The sequence below is a fragment of the Triticum dicoccoides genome, chromosome 7A (assembly GCF_002162155.2).
Source record: "Triticum dicoccoides isolate Atlit2015 ecotype Zavitan chromosome 7A, WEW_v2.0, whole genome shotgun sequence".
Taxonomy (NCBI): domain Eukaryota; kingdom Viridiplantae; phylum Streptophyta; class Magnoliopsida; order Poales; family Poaceae; genus Triticum; species Triticum dicoccoides.
Genome location: NC_041392.1, coordinates 142,098,877 through 142,113,717, shown reverse-complemented (window position 1 = coordinate 142,113,717; position 14,841 = coordinate 142,098,877).

Below are 14,841 nucleotides of genomic sequence, written 5' to 3'. Positions count from 1 at the left end.
CTGGCTGCGGCGGCGGCTGGCGGCGGAGATGCCACGTGGCGGCACAGGATTGGGCGGCGGTGGCGGCGCGGACGCGTCCGGTCCGGGCGGATAATGTCCGGCCGGCGCGGAGGCGATATTTAGGGTTTCAGGAAGGGGGATCCAAAATTTTCGAGGAGGACCTATTTATAGGCATAGAGGAAGCTAGGAGAGTCCAAATGAGGTGCGGTTCTCGGCCACGCGATCGTGATCGAACGCTCTAGATGATGGAGAAGTCTTAGGTGGGTTTTGGACCAGATTGGAGGGGTGTTGGGCTGCAACACACACGAGGCCTTCTCGGTCCCTCGGTTAACCGTTGGAGTATCAAACGAAGTCCAAATGGTACGAAACTTGACAGGCGGTCTACCGGTAGTAAACCAAGGCCGCTTGGCAAGTCTCGGTCCAATCCGGAAATGTTTAATCTCCACACACGAAAGAAAGGTAGAAATGACCACCGGAGGAGAACGAAGCGCCGGAATGCAAAACGGACAACGGGGAAAATGCTCGAATGCATGAGATGAACACGTATGCAAATGCAATGCACATGATGACATGATACGAGATGCATGACAACGATAACAACACACGGAGCCAAAGACCCGAACCCGAGAAAATAAAATAACTTAACACCGGAAACGACAAGAGTTGGAGTACAAATTGGGAAAGTTACATCCGGGGTGTTACATGACCATAGTTTGAGGAGTTCATGTATTCACTATGTGCTAATGCTTTGTTCCGGTTCTCTATTAAAAGGAGGCCTTAATATCCCTTAGTTTCCAATAGGACCCCGCTACCACGGGAGGGTAGGACAAAAGATGCCATGCAAGTTCTTTTCCATAAGCACGTATGACTATATACGGAATACATGCCTACATTACATTGATGAATTGGAGCTAGTTCTGTGTCACCCTATGTTATGACTGTTACATGATGAACCGCATCCGGCATAATTATCCATCACTGATCCGGTGCCTACGAGTTTTCCATATACTGGTTTACGCTTATTTTACTTTTCCGCTGCTACTATTACAATCACTACAAAATACCAAAAACATTACTTTTGCTGCCTTTACTTTTGTTGCCGCTACCACCACTATCATATTACTTTGCTACTAAACTCAGCTGCTAATACTTGAGAATATTCTTTGGCTCCGCTTGTGTCGAATCAATAAATTTGGGTTGAATACTCTACCCTCGAAAGCTGTTGTGATCCCCTATACTTGTGGGTTATCAAGACAAATTTCTGGCACCATTGCCGGGGAGCATAGCTCTATTCTTTGAGTCACTTGGGATTTATATCTGCTGGACACTATGAAGAACTTGAGAGATCCAAAAACCAAGATTTATATCTGCTGCCATCTAGCTCTGCACTTGATTCACCTTTTGTTATGAGTAAGTTTGCGACACCTGCATCTGCTTCTGCTATTCGTTCTGATATGTCGCATGTTATTGATGATGCCACTTCTGCTATGCATGATACTTATGATGAAACTGCTTCTATGCCTGATACTACTGTGCCCCTTAGTGAATTTCTTGATGAACAAATTGCTAGGGCTGGAGAAAAAGAAATTATTGAATCTGAATACGATGATGATAGTGATGATGTAAATATGCCTGTTATTCCTGGGGGTTATCTTTTTGATATGGAATCTTCTACTGCTATTTCTGCTTGCAAAGATAGATATGAGCTTAAGAGGTTATTAATTAAATGGAACAGAGAATCACTTAGAGATAAAATGAGACCCGACCCTGCTTTTGCTACTTCACCTATATGTGTTCCTGATAAAGATTATGAATTCTCTGTTGATCCTGATATAATTACTTTGGTTGAATCTGATCCATTTTATGGTTATGAATCTGAAACTGTTGTGGCAAGTCTTACTAAGTTAAATGATATAACTGCCCTGTTCACTAATGATGATAGATCGCGTTACCTTTATATACTCAAAATATTTCCATTCTCATTGAAGGGTGATGCTAAGATATGGTTTATTTCTCTTGATCCTGGTTGTGTGCATAGTCCCCAGGATATGATTTATTACTTCTCTTCTAAATATTTCCCTGCTCATAAGAAACAAGCTGCCTTGAGGGAAATATACAACTTTGTGCAAATTAAAGAAGAGAGTCTCCCACAAGCTTGGGGGAGGCTTCTCAAGTTACTTAATGCTTTGCCTGATCATCCTCTTAAGAAACCTGAAATACTTGATATCTTTTATAGTGGACTAACCGATGCTTCCAGAGATTACCTGGATAGTTGTGTTGGTTCTCTTTTCAGGGAAAGAACACCGGATGAAGCTGAAATTCTATTGAATAATATGTTGACAAATGAAAATAATTGGGCACCTCCTGAGCCAGCTCCTGCTCCCATTACTGAGCCTATCCCTAAACCAACTCCGAAGAAGAGAGGTGTTCTATTTCTCAGTCCCGAAGATATGCAAGAGGCAAAGAAATCTATGAAAGAAAAGGTATTAAAGCTGAAGACATTAAGAATTTACCTCCTATGGAAGAAATACATGGTCTTAATATACCGTTTGTTGAATAAACATATGATCTTAATTATTTATTTCCTGAAGAACCTCCTGATCCCGATATCCCAACACAGGTAGTAAAGGTAAATTCTCTCTATAGATATGATAAAGCTGAAGTCCCTCCTACTAAAATTGCTGGTCAATGCTTGGATGAGTTTGATAACTTTATGTTTAAGCAAGACGACTTCAATGCTTATTTTGGTAGACAATTAAAAGAAAATGCTTATATGATTAGACGCTTGGGTGATTATATGGCTAATATTAAAGGTGAACTTAAACTTGTTAGCAAACATGCTTCTATGGTTACCACTCAAGTAGAACAAGTACTTAAGGCTCAAAAAGAAGTGCTTAATGAAATGAATAGTAAGAAAAATGATTATGATGTTAGAGTGGCTACTAGAACTGGTAGAATGACTCAGGAACCTTTGTATCCTGAAGGCCACCCTAAGAGAATTGAGCAAGATTCTCAAAGAAAAAATATTGATGTTCCTAGTTCTTCTAAGAAGAAGAAGAAGAGAAAGGATAGAACTGTGCAAACTTCTAGTGAACCTATTGCTGAACCACCTGATAATCCAAATGATATTTCTATGTCTGATGCTGAAACACAATCTGGTAATGAACATGAACCTAATGAAGATATTAATGATGATGTTCATAATGATGCTCAACCTAGTAATGATAATGATGTAGAAATTGAACCTGCTGTTGATCTTGATAACCCACAGTCAAAGAATCAACGTTATGATAAAAGAGACTTTGTTGCTAGGAAACATGGTAAAGAAAGGGAACCTTGGGTTCAGAAACCCATGCCTTTTCCTTCGAAACCATCCAAGAAAAAGGATGATGAGGATTTTGAGCGCTTTGCTGAAATGATTAGGCCTATCTTTTTGCGTATGAGTTTAACTGATGTGCTCAAAACAAATCATTATGCTAAATATATGAAGGATATCATTACTAACAAAAGAAAGATAACGGAAGCTGAAATCTCCACCATGCTTGCTAATTATACTTTTAAGGGTAGAATACCAAAGAAACTTGGAGACCCCGGACTACCTACTATACCTTGCTCCATTAAAAGAAATTATATTAAAACTGCTTTATGTGATATTGGAGCCGGTGTTAGTGTTATGCCTCTCTCTTTATATCGTAGACTTGACTTGAATAAGCTGACACCTACTGAAATATCTTTGCAAATGGCTGATAAATCAACTGCTATACCTGTCGGTATCTGTGAGGATGTGTCTGTTGTGCTTGCAAACGTTACTATTTTAACGGACTTTGTTATACTTGATATTCCCGAGGATGATAGTATGTCTATTATTCTTGGAAGACCTTTTCTTAATACTGCAGGGGCTGTTATTGATCGCAACAAAGGCAATGTCACTTTTCATGTTAATGGTAATGAGCATATGGTACACTTTCCGAGGAAACAACCTCAAGTTCATAGTATCAATTCTATTTGGAAAATTCCATCGATTATATTTGGAGGTTTTGAATTTCCTCTTCCTTGTCAAGAAGAAATATGATATTCTTATTATTGGGGATGTGCATATCCCCGTTGAGGTAACTTAGTGTTATTCAAAATTTCTCCGGTTTCATGATTATCGGAACGAGTTTATTAACAAGACTTGATCAACTTTGTTAGTGGATTCTTTTTGATGAGCATGAGATGGATGAAACTAGAAACACAAACTTCTGTACCCCAATTTACTTTCTGTTATTTATATTAAATAAAGTAAACATAATATTTTTTAGTCTGTTTCCTAACTTATCCATGCAATATAAAAATATCCCGAGAATAAAAGTCCTCAGAATGCCATGCCAATTTAATATGATTTTTTCGGGAATATTTGAGGATTTACTGTGCAAAAATTACCGGGGGAGGAGCTGCCACCTGTCTACGAGGGTGGTGGGCGCGCCCCCCTATAGGGCGTGCCCCCTGCCTCGTGGGCCCACGGTGGCCCTCCTCCACTTATCCCAGCACCCATCTTCTTCCTCTATCTCACACAAACCCGAAAAACCAACTCAAGCACGAGTTCTAGCCACTTTTGCTGTGATTTTCGATCTCCTTGCTCAAAGCACCTCTCGCAAAACTGCTTGGGGAGATTGTTCCTTGGTATGTGACTCCTCCATTGGTCCAATTAGTTTTTGTTCTAGTGTTTTATTCTTTGCAAATTTGTGCTGCATAGGTGACCATGTTCTTGAGCTTGCATGTCAAATTTATATGGTTCCAAGTAGTTCTAATGCTTGATTTAGGCTCTAGGCACTTGTAGGAGTAGTTGCTATCACTATTATTGAGTTTGGTTTACTTTTGTTTTGAAGTTACTAAAAATTTCAGATTATTTCAGAAAAATGATGAGGAGATTATTGAGGGGCTCATCGAGCCAAAGCTCGAAGGAAAAGGCACCGAAGCCTAAGTATAATTTTCCACGCACCGCGGAGATTCGGGCGTGTGAATGGCCTTCTGATGATTTCTTGAGAGCAGCCGGTATCGATGAAGATTTTCATGAATTGGCTCACAATGCAGGCCTCACCGCTTTCCTCCACGACCAATGCAATCAGTATCTCTTACTCACAAATACCTTTGTGCAAAACTTTCATTTTCATTCTAGGAACTCACCACCGACGGTGGAGTTTCATTTATATGATGAGCATAAAGAGATGTCACTTTATGATTTCTGCCGGATTTGTTTAGTCCCTTTTGAGGGCAAGACAGAAGAACCACATCATGGTGATGTGGCTGTGTTTATTGATAATATCACTGTAGGAGAAACCAGGAAGGTTTCTGATGCATGAATCACTAGCATACATTTTCCTGTTTTGCGTTACTTTGCATTATTTGCTAGTCATTGTTTAATTGGACGTGGAAATTTTGGAAACCTTAGTATCCCTGATTTAATTATTCTGTTCCAAGGTTTATACAGTGATAACACTTTTAGTTTGGGCGGTATTGTTGCTAGACGGTTAAATATGAACCGTACTAAGGGCCCCATCTTTGGAGGCATCTATGCCACACGCCTAGCCGCACATTTTAACATACCTATTAGGCATGCTGAGAAGGAAGAAAAGGTGCTGCCCCGTGTTTATCTAGATCATAAAAGTATGGTGGCACATGATTTTATTGTTAAAAATAGGGCAGGGGAGCTTAAATATCAATTGTTATTTAATAAACATCATCCTGAGACTATTACCTTGCCTGCTCCTTCTTTGTTTGATTTGACTGCAGGCACATACCTTGTTCCGTTGACGGCTATTCATGCCTGCCAGAACCCTGCACCAGTCGAGGAGCTAGAACAGGAACCACAAGATGAGCCTCCACGACAATCTGTTTATTCTTGGGATCCAGAGATGACTGTCAGCCAGTGGCAGTCAGAGTCTTCTTCTTCATCACAGTATGATCCCAACTATTCTTTGTCGCAGTACAATCCCAACAACTATTATTATGGATATCCGCCAGGCCAGCCGTGGCCATAGACCAACTTAGGCCAAAAGCCTAAGCTTGGGGGAGTACGTATTTCTCACCGACATTACATTTATGTTCACACTCACTCATTGCTAGATGTCTGTGCTCATACTTTTTCACTGTAATATCCATGCTAGTTTATTTTCCTTTTCCTGCTTTCTTCTTGTGTGTTTGTTAAACCTTAAGAAAAACCAAAAAATAGTAGTAGTTCATTCTCTGCTGTAGTAGTAATAATTAAAAAGAAAACCCAAAAATATTTCCCGTTCTTCTTTTGCTTGTTGGGAGCTTTCCCGTGTAAATAGTTTTATTTCTTTTCTTTTCCTTGGGGGTCAGTAGGAGAAGACCATAATTAAATTGTTGAAGTGGCTCTTATATGCATTATTGTTGATTTATCCCAGAGCCCATATTGCCTTGTCTTCTCTTGTTTATTGAATGCTCGCAGATTCCAGCTTAGTCCAATGCACGTGCACTCTTATTATTATTCACACCGTTCGGTCGTGCAAGTAAAAGGCAATTATGATGATATATGATGGACTGACTGAGATGAGAAAGCTGGTATGAACTCGACCTCTTTTGTTTTTGTAAATGTGATGAGCCCGTCGTCCTTGATTCAGCTTATTATGAATAAACAAGTTTGCAATGACAATTAGAGATCAGAGTTGCTTGTGCATGCTTGATCAGCTATGAGTTATAATGATTTACCTTGTATGCCAACATGCTATTGAGATGATTATGATGTGGTATGATGGGGTAGTATCCTCCTTTGAATTTTTTAAGTGACTTGACTTGGCACATGTTCACGCATGTAGTTGAAACAAAATCAACATAGCCTTCACGATATTTATGTTCATGGTGAATTATATCCTACGCATGCTTGCATCCAATGTTTATTAATTTTAATGCATGTACATGGCTGTTGTCGCTCTCTAGTTGGTCGCTTCCCAGTCTTTTGCTAGCCTTCACTTGTACTAAGTGGGAATACTGCTTGTGCATCCAATCCCTTAAACCCCAAAGTTATTCCAGATGAGTCCACTATAACTTCCTATATGCGGTATCTACCTGCCGTTCCAAGTAAATTTGTATGTGCCAAACTCTAAAACTTCAAATAAACATTCTGTTTTGTATGCTCGAATAGCTCATGTATCAACAAAGGTTGTCCTTATTTTCCGTGTTAGGCGGGTTATTCTCAAGAGGAGTGGACTCCTCTCCTCACTCACGGAAAATGGCTGGTCACCGGGATGCCTAGTCCCATGCTTTATGCAAAGTAAATCAAAATTAATTGCAAACAAAACTCCCCCTGGGACCTAATGTATGTTGGAAGCACTCGTTGTTTCGACCAAGCCATGGATTGATGCTTGTTGGTGGAGGGGGAGTATAAACTTTACCATTCTGTTTGGGAACCGCCTATAATGTGTTTAGCATGGAAGATATCGCCATCTCTTAGTTTTTACGTTGACAATGAAAGTATACCGCTCAAAATACAATTTATCTCTATTGCAAAATCTAGCTCTGGCACCTCTACAAATCCCTTCTTCCCTCTGCGAAGGGCCTATCCATTTACTTTTATGTTGAGCCATCACCCTCTTATTAAAAAGCACTAGCTGGAGAGCACAACCGTCATTTGCATTCATCACTGTTAATTTATATTGGGTATGACTATGATTGGATCTGTTTTACCATGAATTACAATGTCTAGTCAGTCCTTGATCTTTAAAGGTGCTCTGCATTTATGTTTTGCGGTCTCAGAAAGGGCTAGCGAGATACCATCTTGTTATATCATATTATGATTCTTTTGAGAAAGTGTTGTCATCCAAGATTTATTATTATGACTTGCTAGTTGATTATGCTATTGATATGAGTAATTGTGAGACCTGAGAATTATTGCAAATGTGGTTAGTTATGATCTATGCTGAAAACTTGAATGCTGGCTTGACATAGTTACAACAACAAGAGCAAACAGAGTTTGTAAAAGTTTTTCTTTCTTTCTTTCAGTTTGTCAACTGAATTTCTTGAGGACAAGCAAGGGTTTAAGCTTGGGGGAGTTGATATGTCTCCGTCGTATCTACTTTTCCAAACACTTTTGCCCTTGTTTTGGACTCTAACTTGTATGGTTTGAATGGAACTAACCCGGACTAACGCTGTTTTCAGCAGAATTGCCATGGTGTTGTTTTATGTGCAGAAAACAAATATTCTTGGAATGACCTGAAACTCCATGGAACATCTTAGAAAAAACAATAAAAAAATCCTCGACAAAGATGAAGACCAGGGGGCCCACACTCTTCTCACGAGAGTGGGGGGCGCCCCGCCCCCCCCCCCCTCCCCCTAGGGCGCGCCCCTACCTCGTGGGCCCCCTGTTGCGTCTCCGACTCCAACTCCACCTCCAAATATTGAGTTTCGATGAGAAAAAAATCAGAGAGAAGAAATCATCGCGTTTACGATACGAAGCCGCCGCCAAGCCCTAAAACCTCTCGGGAGGGCTGATCTGGAGTCCGTTTGGGGCTCCGGAGAGGGGGATTCGTCGCCGTCGTCATCATCAACCATCCTCCATCACCAATTTCATGATGCTCACTGCCGTGCGTGAGTAATTGCATCGTAGGCTTGCTAGACGGTGATGGGTTGGATGATATTTATCATGTAATCGAGTTAGTTTTGTTAGGGTTTGATCCCTAGTATCCATTATGTTCTGAGATTGATGTTGCTATGACTTTGCTATGCTTAATGCTTGTCACTAGGGCCCGAGTGCCATGATTTCAGATCTGAACCTATTATGTTTTCATGAATATATGTGAGTTCTTGATCCTATCTTACAAGTCTATAGTCACCTACTATGTGTTATGATCCGGCAACCCCGAAGTGACAATAATCGGGACCACTCCCGGTGATGACCATAGTTTGAGGAGTTCATGTATTCACTATGTGCTAATGCTTTGTTCCGGTTCTCTATTAAAAGGAGGCCTTAATATCCCTTAGTTTCCAATATGACCCCGCTGCCACGGGAGGGTAGGACAAAAGATGCCATGCAAGTTCTTTTCCATAAGCACGTATGACCATATACGGAATACATGCCTACATTACATTGATGAATTGGAGCTAGTTCTGTGTCACCCTATGTTATGACTGTTACATGATGAACCGCATCCGACATAATTATCCATCACTAATCTGGTGCCTACGAGTTTTCCATATATTGGTTTACGCTTATTTTACTTTTCCGCTGCTACTGTTACAATCACTACAAAATACCAAAAACATTACTTTTGTTGTCTTTACTTTTGTTGCCGCTACCATCACTGTCATATTACTTTGCTACTAAACACTTTGCTACAGATACTAAGTTTCTAGGCGTGGTTGAATTGATAACTCAGCTGCTAATACTTGAGAATATTCTTTGGCTCCCCATGTGTCGAATCAATAAATTTGGGTTGAATACTCTACCCTCGAAAGTTGTTGCGATCCCCTATACTTGTGGGTTATAAGTGTTCACAAAGAAAAGCCGAACAGATGATCAAATAATATTGCAGGAGTCTAATATAAGTATGTCAATATGCGTATGCAGGCTTCGCTGCTGTCCTCAGCCGTACTGACTGCGGAGGTCGCCACACTGAAGCAGGACCTCGAGGGGTCCAAGAAAGAGCTCGGCCTTGCCAAGAGGCAGCTCGAGGAGAACAAGGGTAAGTAATACCATGTCTATAGATATGTATATATAAAAGAAGACGCGATTGCAGAATGACAGGATCATCATATATTTGCCAGGGGCCACGACCGAGGTGGCAACCCTGAAGCAAGCGCTAACCAAGGCCGAAGATAAAGCGGCCAAGGAGCGCACCGAGCGGGAAAAGCAAGAGGCACGGGTGGGCGAGGTGCAACAAGAGCTCTAGGCTCTCGTGTCGAAGCATAAGGCGTTGGAGCATGACTCGAAGACGCGAGAGTCCGAGCTTGCCGCCGCCCGTGAAAGTGCCAAGAGTGCTAAGGTTGAAGCACAGAAGGCCCTCCAGGAGATTGATGCAATGAGAAAGATAGCAGCGGGTAAGGCATTCTATATGCAAAGCAAGCATGTGAAAGTAAATTACCTGTTACTTACCTGAATCCGGAGCTCTCCAGAAGCATTCGCAGATTTGCCCCGCAGCGTGTTGGATGCCGCACAGTTTTACCAGGCCGAGGAGGGGAGCTTAATGGAGAAGTTGTTCTAGTCTCAGTATAATGGGACCGAACACCCGGTGCCCACGAGCGACCAGTTGAAGCAGCTGGTCGAGCTACATAAAGCGGCCGAACAGGCCATGAAGGGCTTTATAGTCCGGCTATGGCCTGGCGACGCCCTTCCGAACAGCTACTTCGTCCTGGTGAGGCGGCTTGTGGATGCCTGTCCACGGCTGGAGGTCGTCAAGCGGTATGTCTGCATCGAAGGTGCACGCCGGGCTTTTGCCCGCATGAAGGTGCAATGGGCCAAGCTAGACGCCGTGAAGCTAATCAAGGAGGGACCGCCGCAGGGCAAGGAGCATCGCACCCCCAAAATTTATTATGAGGGTGTCCTGAAGGGTGCCTGTCTTGTAGCGGACGAATGTTCAAAGGATGTAATATTTGAGTAAACTTGCTCGTGATATCCTGTATGATGAAAACTTGTTTCATATGCGCTATGCAACGCTTGTGTGAATTTAAAATATTACCTTTTGTTTGGCTGTTTATCCAATCTAAGAGATGGCTAGTCCTCGGCTTCTGCCCCCATGCCACGAGTGTTGGGGTGTTCGGGATAAACCTGAGCACTCTTGTTCCCATGTTTGGGTCCTTCGAGGGAGGTCCTCAGCACAACGAACAAGGCAACCGGACTAATAATGCTTTATCACTCTCACTTAGCCATAGAATTCTATAATTTTAAATTTCGGCGAAGCCCCTGGTATTCGGAAGGCCGAATTCGGGGCGCGATACACGCCTTTTAGCCGGACAGGGCCGGCCCCTCGCTCTAAGCGGCATAAGTCTTTAGGGACTCGAAAACCTCGCCGAACAGCGACCAGTCTCTCGCCTTATCATGACAGTCAGTTTTAGCTTTCTCTACTGAGGTGCTTTAGCCCAGCAGAACCGGGGCACAATCGCAGTAGTTCTCCTAGCGCTACCTTAGCCGATAGAGCATAACGTAAGGTACCAAAACATAGGAGCCGGGCAAACCCAACATTTGACCAAAGACATGATTCGGAGTTGATGCATATAATGCTATAAGTTCGGGGTGCTGCACTTGTGAAAGTGTTTGGACTTTTCACACCATATTGTGGGGCACGTAAGCCCCTTGTGTATTGGCCGTACCGAAGTGTACGGTTGTAAGGTGTCATTAATGAACACACATATATATATAACAAGAATGCAATAATAGTCGTAATGTTATGCATTGTTTATTCAAAAAGGTGCGTTTAAAGCAGAATGATACAGATGGTGCGATAAGCAAAGAGTAGGACTATGTCCCTTCCAAGGGCAAGCTAAGGAATAGTATTAAATCAAATATTTCGCTCGTTATTGTAATCCACCTGGGAATTCCGTGGTGTGATGTAGCCTTCTGCCTCCTTGGTTGTTGCATCATGTGTTCGGCAATAGTGCTGCCGGGCAGGGTTTCCAGAGATTAAGGTCCTGCAAAAGAGAAAAATAACCAAACGGGAAGCCCCTAGTGCGGTTTAAGCCGCGTCTTGGGGCGTGCCGCAGTTGTGCCCCCCTCCCCACCTGTGACCATGGTATTTTTAATGCGTAATTGTGTATGCATGGCACGAGTTTCGACGTTTGTCTGGGACTGGGGTGGGGGCGCATTGCTACGCGAGCTCAGATCGCACCAGGCGGTCTAGTTGTCGATTGCTCCGAGCGCGCTTGAAGGTGTCCGGGTCTTGAAACGCCGAACTGGTGGATTGCCTTGAGAGGCTGCTTTGCGCTTCTGCTGCGAGGGCCGCGGTGTGCTCCTCAGTTCGGAGAGAGTGTTTTGTGTTTCCATTGACTGTAATAACCCCGTGAGGTCCTGGCATCTTGAGCTTGAGGTATGCATAATGCGGTACCGCATTGAATCTCACGAATGCGGTTCGCCCGAGCAGTACATGATAACCACTGCGGAACGGGACTATATCGAAGATTAACTCTTCGCTTCGGAAGTTATCCGGTGATCTGAAGACCACTTCCAGTGTAATTGAGCCTGTGCAATGGGCCTCTACGCCTGGAATGACGCCCTTAAAGGTCGTTTTTGTGGGTTTGATCCTTGAGGGGTCTATACCCATTTTGCGCATTGTGTCCTGATAAAGCAGGTTCAAGCTGCTGCCGCCATCCATAAGGACTCGAGTGAGGTGAAATTCGTCAATGATTGGGTCCAGAACTAGTGCGGCGAATCTGCCATGACGGATACTAGTGGGATGGTCCCTGCGATCGAAAGTGATCGGATAGGAGGACCATGGGTTGAACTTTGGGGCGACTGGCTCCAACGCATATACGGACCTGAGCGCACGCTTCCGCTCCCTCTTGGGGATGTGGGTTGCGTATATCATGTTCACCGTCCGCACTTGTGGGGGAAACCTGTTCTGTCCTCCGGTGTGTGGCTGCCGTGGCTCCTCCTCATCATCGCTATGTGGCCCCTTGTCCTTGTTTTCGGCAATTAACTTGTCGGCCTGCTTGAACAGCCAACAATCCCTGTTGGTGTGATTGGCTGGCTTTTTTGGGGTGCCGTGTATTTGACATGAGCTATCGAGTATACGGTCCAAACTGGATGGACCCAGCATACTTTGTTTGAATGGCTTTTTCCGCTGACCAGGTTTAGAGCCTTGGAATCCGGCATTGACTGCCGTATCCTCGGTATTATCGTTGTTAATGCGGCGCTTATGTTTGTTGCGACGTGACCTGCTATTGCCGTCCTTGGTATCCAAAGTACCATGGTTCTTTGATATGTTATTACTGCGAGCCAGTCAGTTTTCTTCTCCCACACAAAAGCGGGTCATGAGTGTCGTGAGGGCTGCCATAGATTTCGGCTTTTCCTGACCAAGGTGTCGGGCTAGCCATTCATCGCGAATGTTGTGTTTGAATGCCACTAGGGCCTCTGCATCTGGACAGTCGACAATTTGATTTTTCTTTGTTAGGAACCGAGTCCAGAATTGCCTGGCCGATTCTTCTGGCTGCTGAATTATGTGGCTCAAGTCATCGGCATCTGGTGGCCGCACATAAGTGCCCTGAAAGTTGTCGAGGAATGCGGCTTCCAGATCTTCCCAACAGCTGATGGACTCTGCTGGCAAGCTGTTAAGCCAATGCCGGCTGGTCCCTTGAGCTTTAGTGGGAGTTATTTGATGGCGTGTAAGTCATCACCGCGGGCCATGTGGATGTGGAGGAGGAAACCCTCGATCCATACTGCGGGATCTATTGTGCCGTCGTATGATTCAATATTTACAGGTTTGAAACCTTCTGGGATTTGATGATCCATTACTTCGTCTGTGAAGCATAAGGGGTGTGCGACACCTCTGTATTGGGCTATATCTTGACGCAGCTCGAATGGGTCTTGCCCGCTGTGTTCGGCCCGGCCGGATTTACTTTTACTGTATCCGGCGTGACGTTTATCGTCTCGCATAGTGGCGCGCCCCCGTGATCCGTAGATCGATCTTGCATGCTTTGCTTTGTCCTCCAATATGTCTCGTAGATCTGGCGTATCTCCCCATGCCTTTTTATTTGAATGGCGTCGGGGTGCGGGCTGAGTTTTTGGCTGGAATGCCTCTCTATCGCGGCCACGAGGTGGCCGATCAGCCGCGTCATACGCTTCTTCCTCCAGTCGGGGTAGCAACCTGCATTTTGGGTAACTCTTGGAGGGGCGCTCGAGTTTATATTCCTCGGCCGCGAGGACTTCAGTCCATGTGTCAGCTAGCAGATCTCGATTAGCTTGAAGCTGCTGCTGCTTTTTCTTAAGGCTATTTGCCGTGGCTATAAGCCGATTTTTTGAAGCGCTCTTGTTCGCCGGGATCCTCTGGCACGGCGAATTCGTCGTCGCCGAGGCTTGCCTCGTCTTCGGAGGGGGGCATGTAATTATCTCCCTCCCTCTCTCCATCTGCCGCTCTCTCAGGAGGGCTGGCTCCTCCATCCTCCTGCTCTAAATCTTGCTGGAGGGGATTGTTGTTGTCTTCGGCACTATCCGGAGTGTTATTATCTCCTGTGCCGGTATCACCACTTTTGCTTTGGCGGGACTTAGAGTGGTGCCGCTGACGTCGGCGCATGGGTTGCTTCTTGGAGGGGTCATCCTCCGCTATCTCGTCGGCATTGCCTTCTTTGGGTGTATCCACCATGTATATATCGTATGATGAGGTGGCTGTCCAGTGCCCTGTGGGCAGTGGTTCCTCTTCGTCTCCCGCATCGTCGTCCATACCGTCGATGTCTTCGGAGTCGAAGTCGAGCATGTCGGTTAAGTCATCGACAGTGGCTACTAAGTGGGTGGTGGGTGGGCCGCGAATTTCTTCGTCGTCCGCATCCCAGTCCTGCCGGACATAGTTCGGCCAGGATCCTCCTGACAAGGAGAGAGACCTTAATGAGTTCAGTATGTCGCCCAAGGGCGAGTGCTGAAAAATATCCGCGGAGGTAAACTTCATGATCGGCGCCCAATCAGATTCGATGGGAATGGGCGCGGGCGGTTCGGAGTCCGTGGCCGGAGAGGGATCCAGCAGTTTATCGACACGGCTCTCGTGCAAGGTAAGGTCGATGTTTGGCTCGATCGCTGCTGAGGGTAAGGCCTCCGTGGCGGGGTCTATCCACCCGTCCATGGACGGTGCAACTGGCTCCGAATTGAGGGTCGGGGCGGCTACTTGTGCGATCTCCTGAACACTGTCCGACGGTAGGGCTAAA